This window comes from Emydura macquarii, unplaced genomic scaffold (genome assembly GCF_026122565.2).
Source record: "Emydura macquarii macquarii isolate MOO-44397 ecotype Brisbane River unplaced genomic scaffold, CSIRO-AGI_Emac_v2 contig_1876, whole genome shotgun sequence".
Classification (NCBI taxonomy): Eukaryota; Metazoa; Chordata; order Testudines; family Chelidae; genus Emydura; species Emydura macquarii.
The window spans coordinates 1,125,621-1,146,064 of record NW_027132013.1 but is presented as its reverse complement, the minus strand read 5'-3'; the positions used below and the strand labels follow the sequence as shown (position 1 = coordinate 1,146,064).

The following is a 20,444-nucleotide window of genomic DNA, read 5'->3' as shown; positions in this document are numbered from 1 at the left end:
AGACTTCAGGAGAGGACTTAATACTGTAGCACGAAGCCAATTAATTTTAAAAGACAGAATGCAAAGTACACTTGTTTAGCAATAGAGAGTATCAAGAAAATAGGAAAGTTGAGGGTAGAGGATGTAGGATGTACACTTATTCAGTTTGTTGTATGAGTGACCTTGTAGCAGGCTGTTATTTCAGTAGTAGCTAGGAATAGAGCCAACAAGTTGGAAAATGATTTAAGAAGATCAGATTTAAGGAGAAAATGTCACCTTCAGATCTTATCTGGATAAGAAGTAAGGATAGACATGCTAAAGTGTCTTGAGGTTACAGACCTGTGCGGGGGGAGAATGTAAGAAGCCCTCCTCTTGCCCCTTAGTACAACTGTGTAAGAGTAAAGCCACAGGCTTGATCTTTGTGCAAGGTGTAAGCATATCTAGAATGGACAGTAGCATTAGGCATTCCAAAGAGTCCAGAGTGACCATATTATAGAGGAAAGATGCATGCTGCTCCATTAAAGAGAATGTTGTAGTTCCTATTTTGGTGTGCACTCGTCTGGTGTTCTAGTGTGAATTCTTCTCAGGGTTAGAACTTGGGAATTGGGTAAAAGGAAGCATGATAAAATGTTCTTCTGTGACTTTTCTCCCTGGTGAGCTCTGCGTGTTAGTGCTGGTGCCATTTTAGCACCAGTGTCCACAATGCCAAGAAAGAAAAGTAGCACTGAATTCACTTTTCATCCCTCCTTGTGTCTTTGGTTGGTCCAGAGATCTGAGAGATCCGGGGCTAGAGAGTGGCATGCAGAGGGGAAGAGAGTTTTGAGCACTATTGCAATTTTATGATCATGGCAAATGCTCATTTCTGGGATTCTTGTCATGGCATATAAGAAGCAAATATGGAAGTATTGCAACTTATTTTTCTACTTCTGACCTTAATTCTGGATCCATAAAGATTCATAACAAACTTATATTGGAGCTACTGTGTGCAAATCTGTAGGCCGTGCTGTAGAAAGGGCATGCTGAAATTGCAGTGGAGGACAACCACATGGTTCAAAACAGCTAGACTTGCTTTATTTAGCTTGGAGAAAGTCCGAGGTTGGGGAATGTTCACTGTATTTAATTATATGTGATCCTGAAGGGAATTGTTTGTCAGATGCTGGGATAGTAACATGAGACCATAGACTAAGGTCAAAAAGGGGACGAACATATTAACAATCTAGGCTGATTTTCATTCTACACCAAATGGATGACATTTGAGATTGACTGCATAAAAAACAGGATTTTGTGTGTGTCAGTATGGAAGGGAATTGCAGACCCATTTTTCAGAGAGTAAAGGCAACTATGAAGTGTGTGTTTGGGTTGAGATGAAATGAGATAAAGTCAACTCATTTGTATTTTCTTGTTTTATGAGGCGAGATGTTGCCATAGTATGCTGGCCTTTCCTAGCTCATAGTTCCTGTTCTACAAATTTGTTTTGTAGGACCAGATTCTGACCATGGATGCACTTAATGTGATTTGATTAACTTCTTAAACAAGGTAAATCCATTGCTATTCCACTTATGGATGAGAGAGAAGTGCTAATCCTTGTAGCTTTCACTACTGCAGAGTGAGCTGCATTTAGAGCAGTGCAGGTTTACATTGCATTTTGAGGTTGCATTTGTGTCCTGTGTCTGTTAGATTTAGTATTTTATTTATATCTCATTTTGGATCTTCAATGAGGTGTAAATTTAGGGGAAGATTTAAACTGAAAAAAACCCAAAAAACCTTCAGACCCATTGTCAGCATTTTCATATTCTATCAGCAAGATTATAGCTTCTGCATTTGACTTTTGTCACTTATTCACTGATGAAACATCCTACTTTCTATAGATGGAGGCTCATTTATTTAGAGTACAGTCCTAAACATTGGAGCAAACACATGCATTCTATTTTTGGTGCCTGGGCAATGAAACATCAAAAGTTTTCAGAAGTTCTGATACCAAATTGTCAGGGACATGTTTATTATGATTATCCCTAGGACAGGTTGGGATTTTGTGTTCTTGTATTATATTTCCTTGCTTTCTCTGAGAGTTCACTACATCCATGGTTTGTTATTTATTTTCTCCAGTCGCCACCAGGCACCTTTATTTCCTAATCATGCTTCATAACCGTTTCCGCTGCTGTAGCTTGTGCAAAAGATGGTGGAGTGCAAATGAGTCCCAAAAAGGAACACCATTTAAAATGGGGAGGGGAGGGTCAAACACTACTGGAAGATCAGGGACGTTCTGGACTAATCTGGAAGTGTAGTTCTGACTCCTTCATAGATATTTGCCTTGGAGGACACCTACTTAGCCTATGGCTACCACTGAAAGTTGTAATTCCACTTCATGGCCACCTAATTTGTATTTGTAGACAGCTGTGCAAGAGTGACCAAAACACAGTGGTCTGTAGACTGTGTCTTTTACAAGAAAAATAGGTATGTGGAGATTATAATTTTTTCACTTTCAAGGTGGTTATTGACAGCCTAGATGATAATGATAGGGCCTTGAAAATTACTTTTTCTAGCTTAAATCAATAAAGCAATTTTTTCATATTGTCTAAATAACATTTTAGATAAGTGGATGGACAACTTGTTTATTCAAACAATACGTACAGTGCTTTCTGTAATCATACCCTTCTTGGTAATTTTAAAAAATGGTTATGTTTAATAATATTGAAATGCAATTCATGAGCTGACAGAAATATCACCTAAAAGAGGTTTGATCTGAGAATGTGAACTGATAACACTTTTAATAAGGAAAAATATCTACATGCTTATGGGAAATGATAGTGAAACAGATAGAGGAGAGAGAAAGTAAAATGAAAACAGAAAAAACAGATGATAAACTGTTGGGTGAAGGGAGTATAAGTAAATGGGCAAGCAAATCTTGAATGGAAAAGAGGGAACATGAGATCTTATTTGTCAGAACCTGTTTCCACATTAGACAGACAGACCAACCAACAAACAGAGAAATGCCATCAAATTGAGTTTGAGATCTTGCTTCACTTGGCCAATAATTATAATTAGTTGATGTGTATCTCATCAGCTATTCCTGTTAAATAATGGATTGACTACTTAGTAGTAAAAAGTAGTAGAAAAATGTTATAATAAAATGACTAGTGGCTATGAAACAGGTAGTGTTTCTGATGATTTCAGCAGGGTATGAGCTACCAACACTCCTTTATTCAGGTTTTTTCTCACATCTGTTTTAAACTGTTGTAACTCTAGAGATTTAAACGTAACTACTCCTGGTTTTTGCTGGTGTAAGTGAAAGAAGAATCAAGTCACTTGGTTTTGTTTCTGCCTCTGCCACAGACTCATTTTGTGACCTTTGGTAAGTATCATCGAATCTCTTTACACCACAGATTGCCTATCTGTAAGTAGGGTATTCTGCACTTCATTCGCTATGTTACAGAGTTCAGTTTTAGCAGCAGTGTGATGGGGTATTCACCACACATTAGCCCTGGAGGAGTTAATATAGGAAAGAGAGGCCAATTAGCCATAGGCTGCAGCTTGGATGGAGCTAGGCTGCAATGAGTCTTAATAGGGGATGATGCTCACCTGGGCAGAAACAGGTGGGGCTTCAGTAAAGCCAGGGAGCTGGCAACAGAGGGAGAACCTGCAGTCACACTCCCTAATACATGGGGGGAGAGTAGGAGCCTGTAATAGGTAGTGTAGGAAGCAGTCCAAGGAAGGAGCAGTAATGACTGGGAGAACAAAGACCTGAGCTGCTGGGTCAAGGGTCCCTAAATTGGAACCCAGTGGAGAGGGTGGGTCTGAGTTCCCCTACAAGCCACTGCAGGAGTGGCATGCTAAGGGCAGCCTATTTGGAGACTGCCAGGGAGAGTTTGGAAGGAGACTTTGATACTAACCCAGGAAGGGGGGAACTTCAATGTGATTGAGCCAGAGGGCTAAACCATGAAGAGGAAAGCTCCAGCAGTATGAGAGAGAGGCCATGCAGTGAGTGAGTGGGATGATGGGCTGAGCAATCGTAGGAAGGGGTCTCAGACTATGTGGTAAACTAATCCCCATAGGGGCAACTAGGAGGTGCCAGAGCAGTAAGAAAGCATGTCCTGTCACAAAGCGCTTTAAACCTTTATTTTGTAAAACCTTATTGAAATGGCAAAAGTCAAAATATAGAACACAAACTTTGACCACAATTTGATTTTTTCATGGTGATTTAATGAAAAATGAATTGATATAGAAAGAATAATAAGAGTTTTAAAATCATCGCTGTTGACGATTTCCCCCCCCACTGTATTGTCTGTCTTTTCTTTGTGTCCCTTTCGTGCTGACCTCAGCAGTGTTAATGCAAACTGACATCCCAAATGCCTAGAATGTGTGACAGGCAAATGGTGCTGATATAACTGATATAAAAACATAAAGTTTTGCTCGGGTATGCGTGGCTTTTGGGTATACATTGGAGGTGGAATTGAAAATCTTTAATGGAGTGTTGGATTATATTATTGACAGCGTTGTAGGCAATGTGAAAGTGGAAAGAAATGTGAAATAGCTTCTGATTTCCATGCTTTTGTAGAGTTGGGGTGGACTAATAATGTCTACATTAAAACCACAGATTTTTATCCACACTCTTTAATCTACTGCCTCAACGTTTTTAAAAATGCACTAATGTGGAAAGTTCTATATTTTAGTTTTGTGCTTATCATCATCACTGGGCTTTATATAAGTAAGGGATAAGATTTCCTCCATTTCATTATTTTCCTACCTTTCCCTTCCTTAGTAGGCAATGTTAGATTTTTTTTTTTTTTTTTTAAGTAGCATCCATTGAAATTCACATGGTCTGCAGAAAGACTTTTACACAAATAGACTATGTAAACTTTCTAAACTATTGCAGCTTTGATTGCTGTCCTCCATTGGTTTTAGAACATAATAAAATAATTAAATTTTTTCTTGTCCATGGAGCAACAAGATGTAATAGAACAGATAATCTAACAACAAAAGAAGTTGAAAGTCTCGGGAAATATTTTCACATTCAGCACTAAATTATACCACACAATCTGAGTCTGCAGCATTTACAGACACACAAACAGTTATACAAAATTTTTCAGGACTCCATGCATGAGTAAGAGGCTGGCGGATTGCATCCATGAATGTATCCAGTACTTCTTGTTAGCTTGTTAAAGGTGGTTTTATTAATTTAGTATCAGTCATGACAGCGTATCTTTTTAAAATATTTGATGTGGGACCTGTCAGAGGCCAGATACTGATTCCTTTGCTGATGCAAGTAGTGTCACTGGTCTGTACCACCAGCTAGTGTAAATCAATGTTACACCAATTTACATTGGCTGAGTTCAGAGTGGACCAGGTCAGAACAACTATTGTATTTGTATAAAACAAACAGCCTTTGAGTCCAAATGAAATCAGTGGGACCATTCTGGGCTCAGAGTATTGTACAACATAAATTAGGCTATTACAGTCTAGCTTATTGAAATCAGTGGAGTGATTCTCAATGACTTCCTGGGGAGTTATATTGGGTCTTGTAGGAATACAGTTTTATAGGATCAGATCCTTGATTTTTTTTTTTTAACTTCATATTGTGTATCTTGCATCTATGCACCTTTTGATCTGGGCTTCACAACATGAGGCTTGCAAATGCGGGTTGGTGGGTTTTTTTGTGTGTGTACACACACACACACACACACACACACTTTATTTATTTAAACAGCATATAAAGCACCATGTTTTCCATGCTGATAGTGCCCTCTCATCAATTAAAAATCCAGTTCAAAATTAAGACGGTCAAAGTAATGATTTGTTTTATGAAAGATTGCTTTTTAAAAGGGGATAGTAGCCTCATTTGACCTCACATATTGACCTGTATTGATCCAGTAACCTTATAGGCTGGGAAATAATTCTGGGAAGATACTTAATTCCCCAGACAGGTTTCTTTTCTTTTTGTACCAAATGATCCACATGAGATAAGCTTGCCAGTTCAATTCAAAGCAATAGTAATTTCATAAGCACTAAGTCAGTATCAACAAACAAGAAGCTTAAAAAAACCCTTGACTTTATGTATTGGTTCCCGACGATACATTCTATTTCACACTGCTGGGAATCCAAGACTTTCAATATCAAACTTATTCATTGCTTTTCTCTTGCTTGTTTTTTAAGAAGCTGCACTTTCTAAAAGCAAAAATATTTAAGGGTTTTTCTTGGTTTTAATCATGTTGTTATCCTTTTTTCATTTATCCAGTTCTGATCTGTTGTGACACGATTTCCATAAATACCTGCTTCCATTAGCAGCAGGTTGTGGGACCTCAGAGCCCCAGGAAACTGAGCCAAAGTCAGTGGTAGTCTTTCCAGATGCCACGTAACTTAGTATTTTCTTTCTTCCCTAAATATTCAGATCTTGTTTCAGTTTCAACAAAATCTAGAATGGTTCAAATCTTTGAACACGAAAGACTGATATGCTGTCTTTGAAACGATAAAGTTTATGGTTACCTCTTGGTAACCTGCCTTAACTCCAAGGCTTTGAGAACATAATTTCCAGTTCAGATACGTAACTCTTTAAATACTATCCTTGTATACATTTTGAAATGATTATGACAATCAGTGGCCTACGGGCTCTTGATAGAGACTATTTGGTAAACTTAATATGCATACATCTGACCCAGGGAATCCCAGTAAAATTCTATCCCCTTGGCACCAAGAGGTTCCTCGGCCACAGTGGTTACAGATCTCTCTGCTTCTCTTCCCTCTCCAGCTTCTCTCTGTCAACTTCTGCTCCTATCTCCACCTTCCCTGCCCACGGTCCTCTCTCTCCTGCCTGTTTCCTATGCTCCTACCCATCTGCCCCCTCCACAGCTCCTGTACCTCTCTACTGTGTTCTTCTCCCTCCCAACATATTTTTGTCACTGTCTGCCCCCTTGGCTCCTCTCCCTCCCTTGTTACTCAGCCCTCAGCATTCAAGTCATGGAGTTTTCTCTCTCTTCCACTCTGGGAACCACAGGGGAAGCACTGAAAATACAGAAGAGACAGTCTCCCCACTCTCAGTTCTGGGGCCTGGGTCCACATTGGGCCCTAGTAGAAGGGAGGAGTAATGGCAGGAAAAATTCTCAGCCTCTTCAACCTTAGGATAGAGCATGCTCAGTTGCTCTGTGTGGATGACACATGCACGGACTGCTCAGTATGAGGGAATGTGATGTGATGGAGCATGCTCAGTCCAGATGAAACCTTGAGGGAATTCAGCTTTCAAACTCTTAATAAGTCTGTACTAAGAATATATATACTGAGATTTTTCAGAGGCTCACAACATGGCCAAATTTGGTTAGATTCTTACAAGGATGGAAAAGGGCACATCCCTAACACAAATGTCAGCTTCCTGCCAAATTTAAAGTCCCTGCTTCAAAACATGGGGGAACTGTAACTCCTTGTAAGAATTGTTTGAATACGGGTAGAATATTGTACTATTCCCTATTCTTTTTCTGAGAAATGGTTGAATTGTTTTAGCTGAAATTTTGCAAAATAATTCAGCCTAAGGTAGACATCCAACATGGGAAAATGTTAACATTGAGCAGTGTTAACCAGGTGCTATAATGTAAAATGTTGGGCAGCTTCAACTATAGGCATCTACCTGTGCTGCCTGTAATTGCTTAACTGTTTGGAATAAGCCTGCAGTTTAAATTGCTATTTATTTGTTGAGTATTGGACGTGGGAATTATAGAAATGATGAAGGATGCTTGACAGGCTCATTTGCATACTAATACCCAGACTGCTTTTCCATCTCACAGCTGTTTCACATTGTTGCTAGTGTCTTAGCTCCTGGAATATGCTGAAAAGCTTAGGCACCCTTGTGTGTTCACAGAGGTCTTATCTATTGTGTTGTGCAGTAAAAAATAATAAAATGTGACTATGTTAAGTGAGCATATGCTAAGTATAAGACTAATTGCAAGACTAAATAGTATACTCATAATGGTACCTGGAAATATGCAATAGTGAAAAACCTCCATTTTAGAGTCTACAAAAAATTATGAAGATTGTATCATCAAAATGAATTATGGGACAAATTCAGTGCACAAACTGCAAGAAGGATGCAAGTTAAAATAGCGTTTGACACGTTAAGTGTCAAAGTATTTAAGTGTAAAGAGAATGAAAAGTTAAGCTACATCAAGGAAATGTGGAGGTTAAAAGGGGCTGTCTTCAACATCATTTGAGACTGAGTCATTCCAAATGTAAAGCTGAGTGTTTAATATGCCAGAAAAACTGGTGGGCTTGCATTAGATGTTCCTGAAGTGACAGAGCTTCATGAGTTGTATGTTGACCTACCGTGACCTGCATTCATCACCCCACTTGTAAAGGCTCCAGCAGCCAGGTGCATCACTTTGATGGGATTTGCAGCTTTATCCTTTAAATTTGTGTCCATATAGATGGAAATTGTTGGGCTGTTTTTTTGAAATTAAGCTTCCTTATGGCTATTTATCACAAGAACCCTATTCCCACATGACAATTCTAAACAACTAGATTCTAGGTATATGTGACATCTAGAATCCAGGTATATTTCAGGGCTCTAAGATCTTAACTACAAGTGACATACAAGAACACTTATGAACATTGATAAAGTCTGTTGCAAGCCATGCTTTATCTGCATATACAACATGCATCCTAATTAACTGACTATTGGAAAGATCATATTTTCTTGTTTAATCTTTTCCTGCTGTAGTTCTCTAAATATTCAAACTACATCTTAGTTTAAGATCGGGAAATAAAGAGAAGGAATTTAATTATATTTTTAAAATGGTTATTTAAAGTGCCAATTACACAAAGTACAACAGTTGAAGGATGGACTTTTGGCTAAGATGCTGAACTAGGGGACTGTTTGGTAGCTGTGAATAGAACCCAGATTTACTGTCCCCCAGTCCAGCAGCTTTGGGTTATAAGACAGGAACATCTAGAAACTTATCGTCAATGGTATTGTAGGACAGTGGAACAGAATAAAAATGGATAGAAATTTGAAAAGATAGTGTCCTTCATGCCTGAAGTTGATCACTTGGGCCAAAGTGATTTTGAATGCTCCATTTTTTTTTCATTGTATAAGCATCAAAATTCTGAAATGACTCAGGCATTAAATGTTTCCCCATTACATATTGTTCTATACTGTTGTTTAAAATTGGCTTCGATTATAATTACTCTTGTCACTGGAAGAGTTGCACCAATAGCTATTGTAAATGATACCTACCACACACAATCCACATAATAAGTAATCTAATAAACCCATAAATGCTAAAGATAGATGTTACCAATCTGGAGCAATATTTCTTCATGTTGGGTGCTTAAAATTGAAAATAAAATATGCATATTAAACAGAAACATGATATAAATGTGGACATATAATTTTGGATGTTTTTATGATGTATTTCCAGATTCTGAATTGTGATATTTTTTTTTATATAGGCTTCAAAATCTTTTATATTGCTCTTTCCTGGCAGCCACTGAGAAACATGCAGGCCTTCAGTGCTAATAAAATATGCAATAGAATGTGACTGAATTTAATTTTAAGCAAACCTGGCATATTATATTTGCACCCAAATATAGTTATTTAATTCTTATCACTTAATATTCTTCCTGACATTCCGACCTTGATGAGCACCATAAACCATGTCTCCTAGGTTATATCATACAGGCCAAGTCATGATTGCATTCATTTTAGATTGGCTTGTTGAACACATGTTAATAAGGTAATATATAAGTGGACAGAGAGTTTATTCTTCCCTTGGAAATTAGATTTGACAGGCTGTATTTCAAGCTGCCTCTGGAGCCTAAAATATTACTACCCAGGAGATTGTCTAAGTATCATGAAAGAAAGCATCTTCATTAAGAGTTTGTTTATGCAGTCTAAAAAATACATGCACTTTCCCTGCATTTTATTATTGAAATGCTCCATAGTACTGATTGTCCTGAAGTGTAGTAGTTTGGTGTTCATACCTCATATTGATGACTTCAATGTATTGCAAAAAACAACATTTATGTTCACTTAGTTGAGCCATTTAAGTGTTTTTTCTTGCCCATATACTGATTCACAACTGCTGCACAGGGTTGAAAATACTCCTAATATATAAGGGAAATTATTTTAAGCCTAAACTTGTTGCGCACAAGTTTATTAAATATGCAATACATTGAGGTTTTTGAAGTTTGTGGCTATGTAAGCAGTTATTCATATTTATGCGGAGAATGATATTTGTTCTTAGGGTGTTGAACACATGCTTATAGTCATTTATACAGCTTTTTTAGCACATCTGATGATAAAACAAATGGCTGTGGATGTGAATATGTACAAGAATTAGGCAGTTATAGTGAAAACCAAGAAACCAGAAACCTTCATGGTGCTAAAGAGATATCAATCAGTTCATCATCCATTTATCAACTAGAAAGGGAAGAGACTAAATATGAATAGGATTATTTCTGTTTTTTGTCTTTTTTTAACTAAAAGATGTACTAATATTTTTCCTCACACTTTCTAAAACCATTAATTGTTTATGTAATCCAATTTAGAGGCTTTAAATATTATATAATCAGAGGAGCAATTGGTGAATTCAGTATAACTGTATCTTCAATGAAAGTTCACAATTCAGTAATCAACCTTATTCAGTCATGTAGGCATTGCTCATTAAACTTGAGTAATTATATATTTTGGAAAGTCTGCCAGTGATTCTGGTGAGAATTTCTCATGAATCTATGGTGATTATGTTGGAGATAGATTGTACAATAAATGCTCCCAAAGTCAAACAGTCATTTATTTGCATTTCACTTGTTTTTGCAGTTGACTTGTATGTAATCACTGTATAGTATATTGCATTTACTCAAGCATGGGGGAAAGAGGGGAGGGGAAGAGGGATATAAAAGAGCTTGAAACATATGAAACTGCTAGGCTTAAACTAATACAGAGCCTGTTATGCAAGCCATTTACCAAGCCACAAGACTAAACTGTAATTCTAAAGGTTCATTATGATTCCTAAAAGTCACCAATCTATCTAATCTATCCATCCATCTATCAGTGCATTTGAAGGCTCAATAGAAGCTTCTGTGTTATATAATTGTGTCATGTTTGAAATGTAACTCCTGGGTTTTCAAAATACGGTTGTACTAAGAATCCGCAAAACATAATGAGAACGTGTGTGTGTAATTAGTGTGATACATAAACTATAGACAACATTTTTACTCATGTAAAACAAGTATAATTCCATACAGGTTATAATAATGATATTTTATCATTTTCAGCTATTTCAGACCAAGAGTGGGAGAAAATGACAAAACAGAAAAAGAGCTGTTTTGTTTCCAGCTTGTTTTGACATGTAGCTGGCCCCACAATGTAGTGAAAAACATATCATGCTCCATTTTCTGAGTGAGACATGCAACAACCTAGGTGAAGTGTCACAATGAAAGAAGCAGTTGATGACACGACTTCCACTTTATCTAGAGATATGTCAACAAATCACAAAATAATATACCTGTAACAGCAAAAGGTTTCAGCACTGAAACTGCTGAATTGAGTTTAATTTGTGATGACAACAGTAAAAGCCGAGATAGTGGGACAAGTATTGCATGCACATGCGTGCACACATACACTCAGGGTATTTTCAAACTTTAGCACTTTACATGTGCCCATTTTTGATATAGGATGTGTGGTTTGTTGCCCTGAAATCCACATGATGGATGGGATAGAAATAACTATCTTGAGATACAGAGAAGGGTAGAGGATGAACATTGACTGTATGAGGCAGAAGCACAGATATAGAAATCTTCCCTACAGCCAGATCAGCAAGCACATATACTGAGTCAAACAGATCAGTATATGGTTGAAATTGTCTGCCCTTCCCGACACTGTACTTACTTTGTCCAGATTGTCACTTTTTGCTCAGAGATCCAGTATGAATCCTTAGTTTGTTAGTATTATTGTCAGTGTCTCAGAACACCAATTATTAAGGTCATTGAAACAGAACTGGTTACCAAAGTCTGTCACAGCTTGTAGATATCAATGTGTGTGTATATATATATATATATCAATGTAGGTTGTGTAAGCTAAAGGAAATGAGGAGAATGGAACACACAATAATCTAAGTAAGTAACATAAGCTATTGTCTTATCAAAATCAGAAAGGGAAATATGTATGATCCAACTAAAGGTTGGGACCTTAACCATGTTGTTGTTTTGGTCTATCTTTGATCTTTTCTTTCTTTCCTCTCTAACTTCCAAATCGATGCTATCATGACAGAAACTTCTTCTGAAAGGACAGGACCTGTGACTTATCCCAAGGGTGTCCTCTGTACTGCTTCACAGAACAGCCAGCTAATTGTGTTGTAGAACAGGGAATCTGGGTTCACTCTCCTACAAGATGATCACATTAACTCTTTCAGTGCATTTATTTTGTGCTAGGTAGGTAAGAGAGCATGTTAAGGTTGATTCTTAACCTGGATCTCCCAGATGGCAGCATGAAGTGTTGCTGCTTCACCACCAGGGTAGCTTTTCTTTCACAGCCATGTGATTTCAAAGGTAGTGTTGCTTTTTTATCAGTCTGGATGGAAAGATATCTCTGCATATTGGATTTATTGATTTAAAAATATACGCTGTGAAATTAACTGCATAGCCAAACATTAAGTGGATAGTAAAGAATGTCCCTAAGTGTCTTTTAGATTAACATTCATCAAGAGAGATTTCATGTTTTAAAATCAGTGAAATACCATGGACCCAGTATATAATGTATTGTTTTCTTAGTGTAATAATGTTGATGAAAGCAGGATTGGCAGTCCTCTCATTAATTTATTCACAGAGAAGGTACAACAAAGACAACTTCAGGGAAACCATTTCTACACTCCCCATCCTTTAGTTTTCTTCTGGAGGGTAATACAGTATCCATGGACCATCCATCATTGGTATGATGGGCGAGAATGGCAGCAAGATCACCCAATAGCACAGGTTATTTGGTTATTTGGTGGGTTTTGTGGTTTGGATATCTGTCTAATGAAAGCTACCTCATTTAACAACCTTTCATTTTATCTTAATTCTGTGAGAATCTTAATCCTTATTTCTTCATCCCGGAGAACCTTTTTCAATTTGTCATCCTAATTCAAGAAAAATAAGTGATTGTGAATTATTTGCATCAGAAAACCAAATTTAAGATGGAATAAACATTTATTTAAAATGAACACCTACCCTAAATTGGCAGTTTTATGCATTTTAAGCAAAACCCTTTTCCCTTATGATTAATTTTTCCCAACATTAGACAGTTTCTGTAAATCTGAACTTTAAATAAGAATAGAAGTATGGCCAGTTTTCATTTAGGGAAAATGTTTAATTTGCAATTAAATACTAGGACTGGGATGCCTTTGGGGGGGTTTCACTGGTTGCAGTTGTCAACTGGGTGATTATTAGCAATAGAAGATATTGAGACTTAATTATGGTTTCTGATCTGGAACTGTGTATTATGATTAATTATGTCTGGAAAGCTGATATTTCATATTTTTTCTTTCAATTAAAATGTACTGAGTTAAAGAAGCACTATTTTAAAGCTTACAACCTGATTTGAGCAGGAGGAAAAAGGAAATGCATGCATTGTGACGAAGTCAAAACATTTTCAAAGGTGCAAGCTGAGAGAGAAAAAGAAAGTGCAGTTGACTAGAGAAACAAGTGTTGAATGGATGGCCTAAAGGAAGTTAAATGGCTTATACAGCTGCCAAGGTACCTGGATGGAGGAATCTCCAAGGAAATTCTACATGGTGTAAGAAGTTAGGTTTGTGATTGAGTAGATAGCATTCTTTCTTCTCCTAAATCATTACTAGGCCAGTAATGTGACACAGTATGCTGTTGGATGTACCATCTTTGAGACTAATCAAAGCCTCATTACTAGGGAGCATGAAGGATCTTGTGTTGACACATTTTGCAAGAGTTCAACTGTTAGCCCCAGTGTTTTGGCCAAATTCCAGTTGCTATTTAGTGTATTACTTTGCACTTTTAAACAGTGAATCCCCAGAGATGGATACATTTCAGTAGTGGAATAAGTGATTCCAGTAATAGCTTTTACAACACATGCTCAGGATTAAATGAATTATTCAGGTCTAGATCCTGCACACACACAAGGTAATAAAGGATGAGCAGTACAGGAAGCACAGAAGAACCCAACTGCTTCCAGTTTGCTGAGCTACTTCGTTACTCCTAATGTTGGATAATAGCAAAAGTATGCATCTAAACTACAAAATTAATGTGTGATCTACCCTGGAGTTACTTCCTCATGTACGGAGAGTATCCACACTACAGAGTAGTAAGCGAGAGTTGGCAAGGTGGTTTTGACAGTATCCTGTATCCATACTGAAGCTCTATTCATTTGTGTGTGTCACTAAGACTTCTTGGGGCACTCTCAGTAAACTGTTTCTTCATGGATGCTTTTGCAGTGTATTGTGGAAAAACTTGCCTGACCCGCCTGTGGGGAGCCTCGGTGGAAAGGGCATATGAACTTGGCCACTAATTAAATAAATTAGTTTCAGCTTGCCATGCTCCAGATTTCTGTCATAGCCTTCTTTCAAACCAGTTGCAAGACATGGCTCCTACTTGGAATGAGGTATTGAATGTAGGCATTAGCTGAATTCTCATTTTGGCAAGAGTAGGAAGAAACACGGCATTTCGGCAACTGCTGTCGCCATCAGAAAGCAGTGCCATGCATTCTTAAGGGAGTGTGCAAACTGCATACAGAACAGGAGGAGTGGGTAGTGCTGATGCAGTCCGGGCCGGCCCTAGATCAAATGGCTTGCCAGGAGAGGAACATCTTTGGCGCCCCTACCCCTCCATTTATTAAACTTTTGAATACCTTATTTTTATTGCTTTGGCAGCTCATTTTATGGCTTTGATGCATGATTTTGATGCAGGATTTATCTCTGTTATATAAGATGATAAATTTGCATGCTAGGATCTGTAAATCTGTGTTGATTCATGCCATCTATAAGGAAATTAAAAAAAAAAGGTTCCCTCTAAGATTATAGAAATTGTTTAATTTTAAGAATAACTGAAATGCACTAACATCAAGAAATTGAACTGTGCACCAAGATTGGGTGGACCAGTATTAAATAGTGTTATAGTAGCTGACAATCTTAGAACGTTAACCTTGGTCCCTTAGTTCAAAAAATTCAGTTTTTTTGCCTTTGCCCTCATGAACTGAGGCACAGCAAATTCTACAAGGGTCCAGAACGTTCTAGGAGGTTAGTGAAACATGAATCTACATACGGAATATCTGAAACGTTTTACTTCAAACATTCTAATTTTCCCTTGTGTCGCTAACAACAAAAATAGCACCCTGAGCCCAGCAGTCACCTGGGTTGCCTGCCCCTAAATCTAGCCCTGCAATGCAGTGGCATATGGAGAGTCTCTGACACCCGGGAGCCAAGCCTACATTTGTGTCCTCCCTCAGGCCTCATGTGCCCCACCCAGCACAGGGCAGGAGGGGTCCCAGGGCCGCCCCCCAGCTGCCCTGGGGAGGGGTATCTGTATCTGCGAGGGGGAGAGGGAGGGAGGCTTGCGGGGGGGGGGGTGCTGCAAATACAGGCTTGGCTCCGCTGTCCTCCTTCCCCACACTTACCCACCATGTGGCGCCTGCCTCTCTTGTTCCAGCCCCACAGCCCAGCGCTGGCTTGGACAGGGCCGGCCTCACCCACTAGCCTGGGGAGGGGGGCTGTGCCGGCCCTTCACGACATGCATGGGGGGCGGGAGGTGCTGAGGGGTGCCTCTCAGAACCTCCTGTGTACCCCGCCTCCTGCGCGTGGTGAAGGGTTGGCCTGGCACCCTACTTTCCCCACCCCCCGCAGGCTGGCGCCCAGGGGCTTAGGCCCCCCCCCACTCCTGTCCTTGGTACACCACTGCTGCAGTGTTTAATTACTGATGAATCCCCGTAAGCTTACTAGCAATTCTGGACTAGCCTACAATCAATGACCAGTAATGGGCCCAGAGCTTCTGAACAAGGAAGACTACATTTCTGGAGCTGTGAGAGGAGCTCACTCCATCCCTTCAGTGCCAAGACATACGAGAGGGTTTATACTTGCCCAGAAGTGGGTAGGTATTGCTGTCTAGAAGCTGACTAGAATGGATTGTTCTAGATCTGTTCGGTGTCAGCTAGTTAAGTGTTGGATCTGGTGTTAGGTTTGTTTGCCAGAAAAATATTGCTTTGTTTCATCCACATGGGCAATGTACTCCAAATAATGAATGGGCTTCCTGAACTGTGGTGGAGCCATCATGGCATATATGTGCTCATTGTCTGCACCACACAAGGTGCTCATGAGTATATAAAGAGGAAATGGTATTACTTGCTTGTTATATAGGCTTCATTGGACCACAGTGGGAGGTTCATAGATACCTGTCCCAGCAAAGTGCACCATGCTCGGTTTGTTCCACAGATGCAGTGTATTCAGATACCCAGTAACAAGAATATCAGTCCACTGTCTGTCCCCATTGTTATTTTGGCAAACTCATTCTATCCTCTGCTCCCTGGATTAGAAAGGCCTACCCTGATTTGCGAGAACCTGGCAGAAGAAGGTTTAACTACACACTGAGCCAGTGAAGGGCAGTGATGAAATGTGTCTTTGATAGACTGAATGCAAGATGACACTGTCTACAAAACTGTTTGGACTACAGTGTGCATAATTCAGTTAATGTTACTGCACAACGTATGTGAGGGAAAGAGAGAGCACTTTGGGCAGGAATGGGTTGCTGATTTTGCTGCTTTACAGTTAACCTATCAATGACTTTGAAATGAGGACTGAGCTTAGGAGAGCCAGATAAATAAAGGAAGCTGTGTATTCCCATGTCATTGATTTGGAGGGAGAGATGCTTTATTTATGATTAATTTGAAAAGTGGGATGAGGACCAAGATTCATAATTATTGGGTTTTGCTGGCTTAGTACCAATTACATGATTTGTAAATCTGAGATTTAAGTATCTTTTATTTCCAAATGACTGTCTCCCATATGAGTTTTGTGTAACACACTCAGAAGAGTTATTGTACAAAATAATTTAGTACAGGTTTTCAACACAAGGCAGTTAAGCTGCCAAAAAATAAAGTGCAAGTGGAAAAGGGCACAAGAGGTGCAATTTTCGAGATATGATTTCCCGGAACAAAACAAACACAAGAGTGACCAAATAAATCACTGAAACTGAACAACAAAAGTGCAGATAAAAACACACTTATGGTGCCATTGCACATCAGTTTACCTGTTCTCCTTCCCCTGTGCTGGCATGGAGGTGGAGTTTATTGGGTAAGGCTGACCATATGTACTTCTTTTTTGCATGGACTGCCTGAGGCCCCACCACATAACATGGTAGCATTCATAACGTGTAATCTGCGTAATGTGATAGCATGGTGGGGATGTGATTAGAGTCTTGATTTTGGCCGCTGTGTTTAGGTGGGTTTGTCTTGAGGTTCTGTGGGCAAATATTCTAGCGTCTTTCAAACATGCCCTTCGGTAGCTGCTGTTTCTCTCCTTCATTTCCTGCTCTTCTTCCCTCATTGCCTGGTCATGCTGCAGATAGTTGTCACTATCTCCTACCCCAGTCTGCTGGCAAACTCCCTTTGCATCCTCTGCAGCAGGTTGTCCTGGCTTCTTTTCCTACTGCTGCAAAGTTTCAACAGCCTCTGGCTCACTGTTAGTGGCTTCCTGGGCAGAAACCTGTCCTCCTTTAGGTTTGATGGTCCTAGAAAGCAAAGAAATTATACATTTTCATTGTGTTTCTGGGAAAAAAAATTCTCTTCTTCAGGGGCATCTGCAGGGATTTAAACATGACTACTCTTGGGAGGGCACTTCAGACATTGCCCCCCCCCCCACCTAGTGGCCCCTGGCCTCCCCACCCTATTGCCCCGAGCTCACTTCTGTGCACCCAAGGCAGGCTCCAAACACTTACTGAAGGGTGCGGGTGAGGAAGGGATAGGACTCAACAGGCTTCCCTGTGCACCCTCTGGCCAAGCTGTCCTGCCAGCCTGGCTTCCCAGATGCTCAGCGGGAGTGCTAGCTGCGGTGCCTTTCTCAGGCATGTACTTTCAGCTGTGCTCAACCCGACTCCCACCCTGGCAGAAAGGGGAGAGGACGGGCTCTGGTGAGAGATTCCCAGGGCAGGGGGCCAAGGCAGAAGCTGGGAGCAGTGGCAGAAATGATTTGGTGTGTGTGTGTGGGGGGGGGGCATGCCCTTGCTTGCCTCCCCCCACATTGTGCACACCCCTGCTCCTCTTTCACTTTCACCGTCATAAAAAAGCAGAAATTACAAGTTTTATTACACACTGTATTCCATTTAGCCTTTTACTTCCTTGCTTCAGGGTTTCTTCTTCACAGTAAGAAAATGGCAAGTGATTTCTATATATTTTACCTAAAGGTTTTGCATTGACATGGTGGCAGGTGTGGCACATTTGTTTAATCTGTCAAGGACTTTTCAGAAAAGGTAGGAAGAAGCAGAACATTACTAGTGATGGTCTTAAAAAAATGCAGGTTGTGGTGATATAAGATATATGAGCTTTAGCGATCCTAGAAAGGAAAAGAGGACAGAAGCTCAATGCCTCTGGTAGAAAACCATCTGTTTGTGCCATGTATTTTGTCATCTGGTGACCAATGGACATATTAATGTCTGGAGGGGATTAGTAAACTCTGGGTAATGTGCATCTGTGGGGAGAGAGGGAGGGAAGTTGGCCCAGAAAACTGACTATTTGGAGTCTCTGTTAATGAAAATCTCAGAATTAGTCCACAAGAGTAGGCCAAAATGTGAACCTACATAAACAGGATGCTGAGCTTGGATGCAGCAGCACAGAACCATTACACGTGAGTACTCCCTTTGATTGACGATAATGGGATTGCTACTCATGTTTAAATTTGTGCCTAAGTACCTTGCTGAAGCATGGTCTAAATCCCTAATTTTGCATTTTGAGGATTGTGCTTAATTCCGTGTCTTTTCAGACAATCCTTTTCGTTTCCCATGGCATATAAAGGACTTGAGATTTACAGCTGGATGGTATAGAGGACTCTAACCTTACGTGTATGAGTGCATAGCTTCCATTAATACTTGTACCGGAATTCAACAGCCTGTGCACCCTGCTGCTCATCACACAAGTGCTTCTAGGATAAAGGACATGGAAATTAGAGCCAAAGAGGATTTATAAGATCATCCAAAGCCCACTGAAGTCAGTGGAAAGACTTTCATTGACTTCAGTGGGCTTTGGCTCAGAACCTTACTCTATCACTCCCAATGTAGGACTGTTCACGACGGTATGTTATTAGTGTTGGTTAATTTAAGATATTATGTTATTGCTGGTATTACATAACTACTTCACATATCAGGAGAAGGAATTATCTGGAAAGCTTATAAAAGGTTCATTATAGCAACACCTGCTGCACTATATCAGATGTTTAAAAAAGAAACAGAATCCTTGTATCTTGCCGTGATTTAAATGGGTTAAAGGCAAGGTTGGAGCTCTGTCCTCTCTGTTACCTATAAATTACATCTTTCCCAAGATAATATGGTATCATTAAATAAATCATCCCCATTTGTAACATGGGACTCTTGGATATGTTCACTGATCTCCCCTTTGTCTCTTTTATTAAGATTATCAGAAAGCCAGGCTGCAGACAAAGCAAGGCCCTATCCAAAGATGTTCTTAGTGAGTTAATTAGTATAGTAAACTTGAGCTAAATGGTAGATATTGTAGCCCTATTAATAAATAAAGTAACCTAAAACCACTACATTTCTGAGTTACTATTCTACTTTGCTTTGATTGGAGGTACTGTTGACGCTACTGGAAAGTTAGCTTTTTTCAACTGAGCTATCCCTTTCTCTCTCCAGTCTTGTTTTGTTATCCCTTTTTCTCTCCAGCAATGTTTTGTTTGTTTTGTTCAAGCATACACTATGCAATTTTCCAGCTGTCCTCCTCGGAAACTATATAATCCAAAATGTGAACATTTATTCTATTTGTTTATGTAAGTACTTTTGCCTGATTAAGTATTTTGCTGTTGCTACATAGGAAATGGGGTAGATCAATGTATGAAAGCATTGTTTTATTGGTGGAAATGTGTACATAGGATTGAAAAAAAGAATGGCAGACTTTTCATTCTTCAACTGCTACATGACAATCATCTTCCAAGAGCAGTGATTCTGTAGAAGTAGAACTTTCTTACTCAGTAAGTTCCCTTCTCAGTGAGACTGCTGGATGAGCGACATGGTCCAGACTCTCAGACAGTGGGACCTCAAGATCATCTCCATAAGCATCCATATGATGAAAGAGCATTACCTAGCAACCTGGGAGGCTGCTCTGATTGGTAATTCACAAAAGTCTTCCCAGAGATCCATTTTTCAGGCAAAACCGATTTTTGGAAGGTCCTTATGACCCTAATCCTATACCATTAAAGTCAATGGGAGTTTTGCTGTTTACTTCAGTGAATGTAGGATCCAGCCCTCTGTGATAGTATGAGTAGGGC

General features: G+C 39.5%; 1 protein-coding gene across 6 annotated transcripts in view; it reads left to right on the top strand.

Moving 5' to 3' along the window:
* Positions 1-20,444, top strand: part of NELL1 (neural EGFL like 1) — a 394,533-nt gene that overhangs the window by 226,026 nt on the left and 148,063 nt on the right. The gene's annotated exons all lie outside the window — the stretch shown is intronic.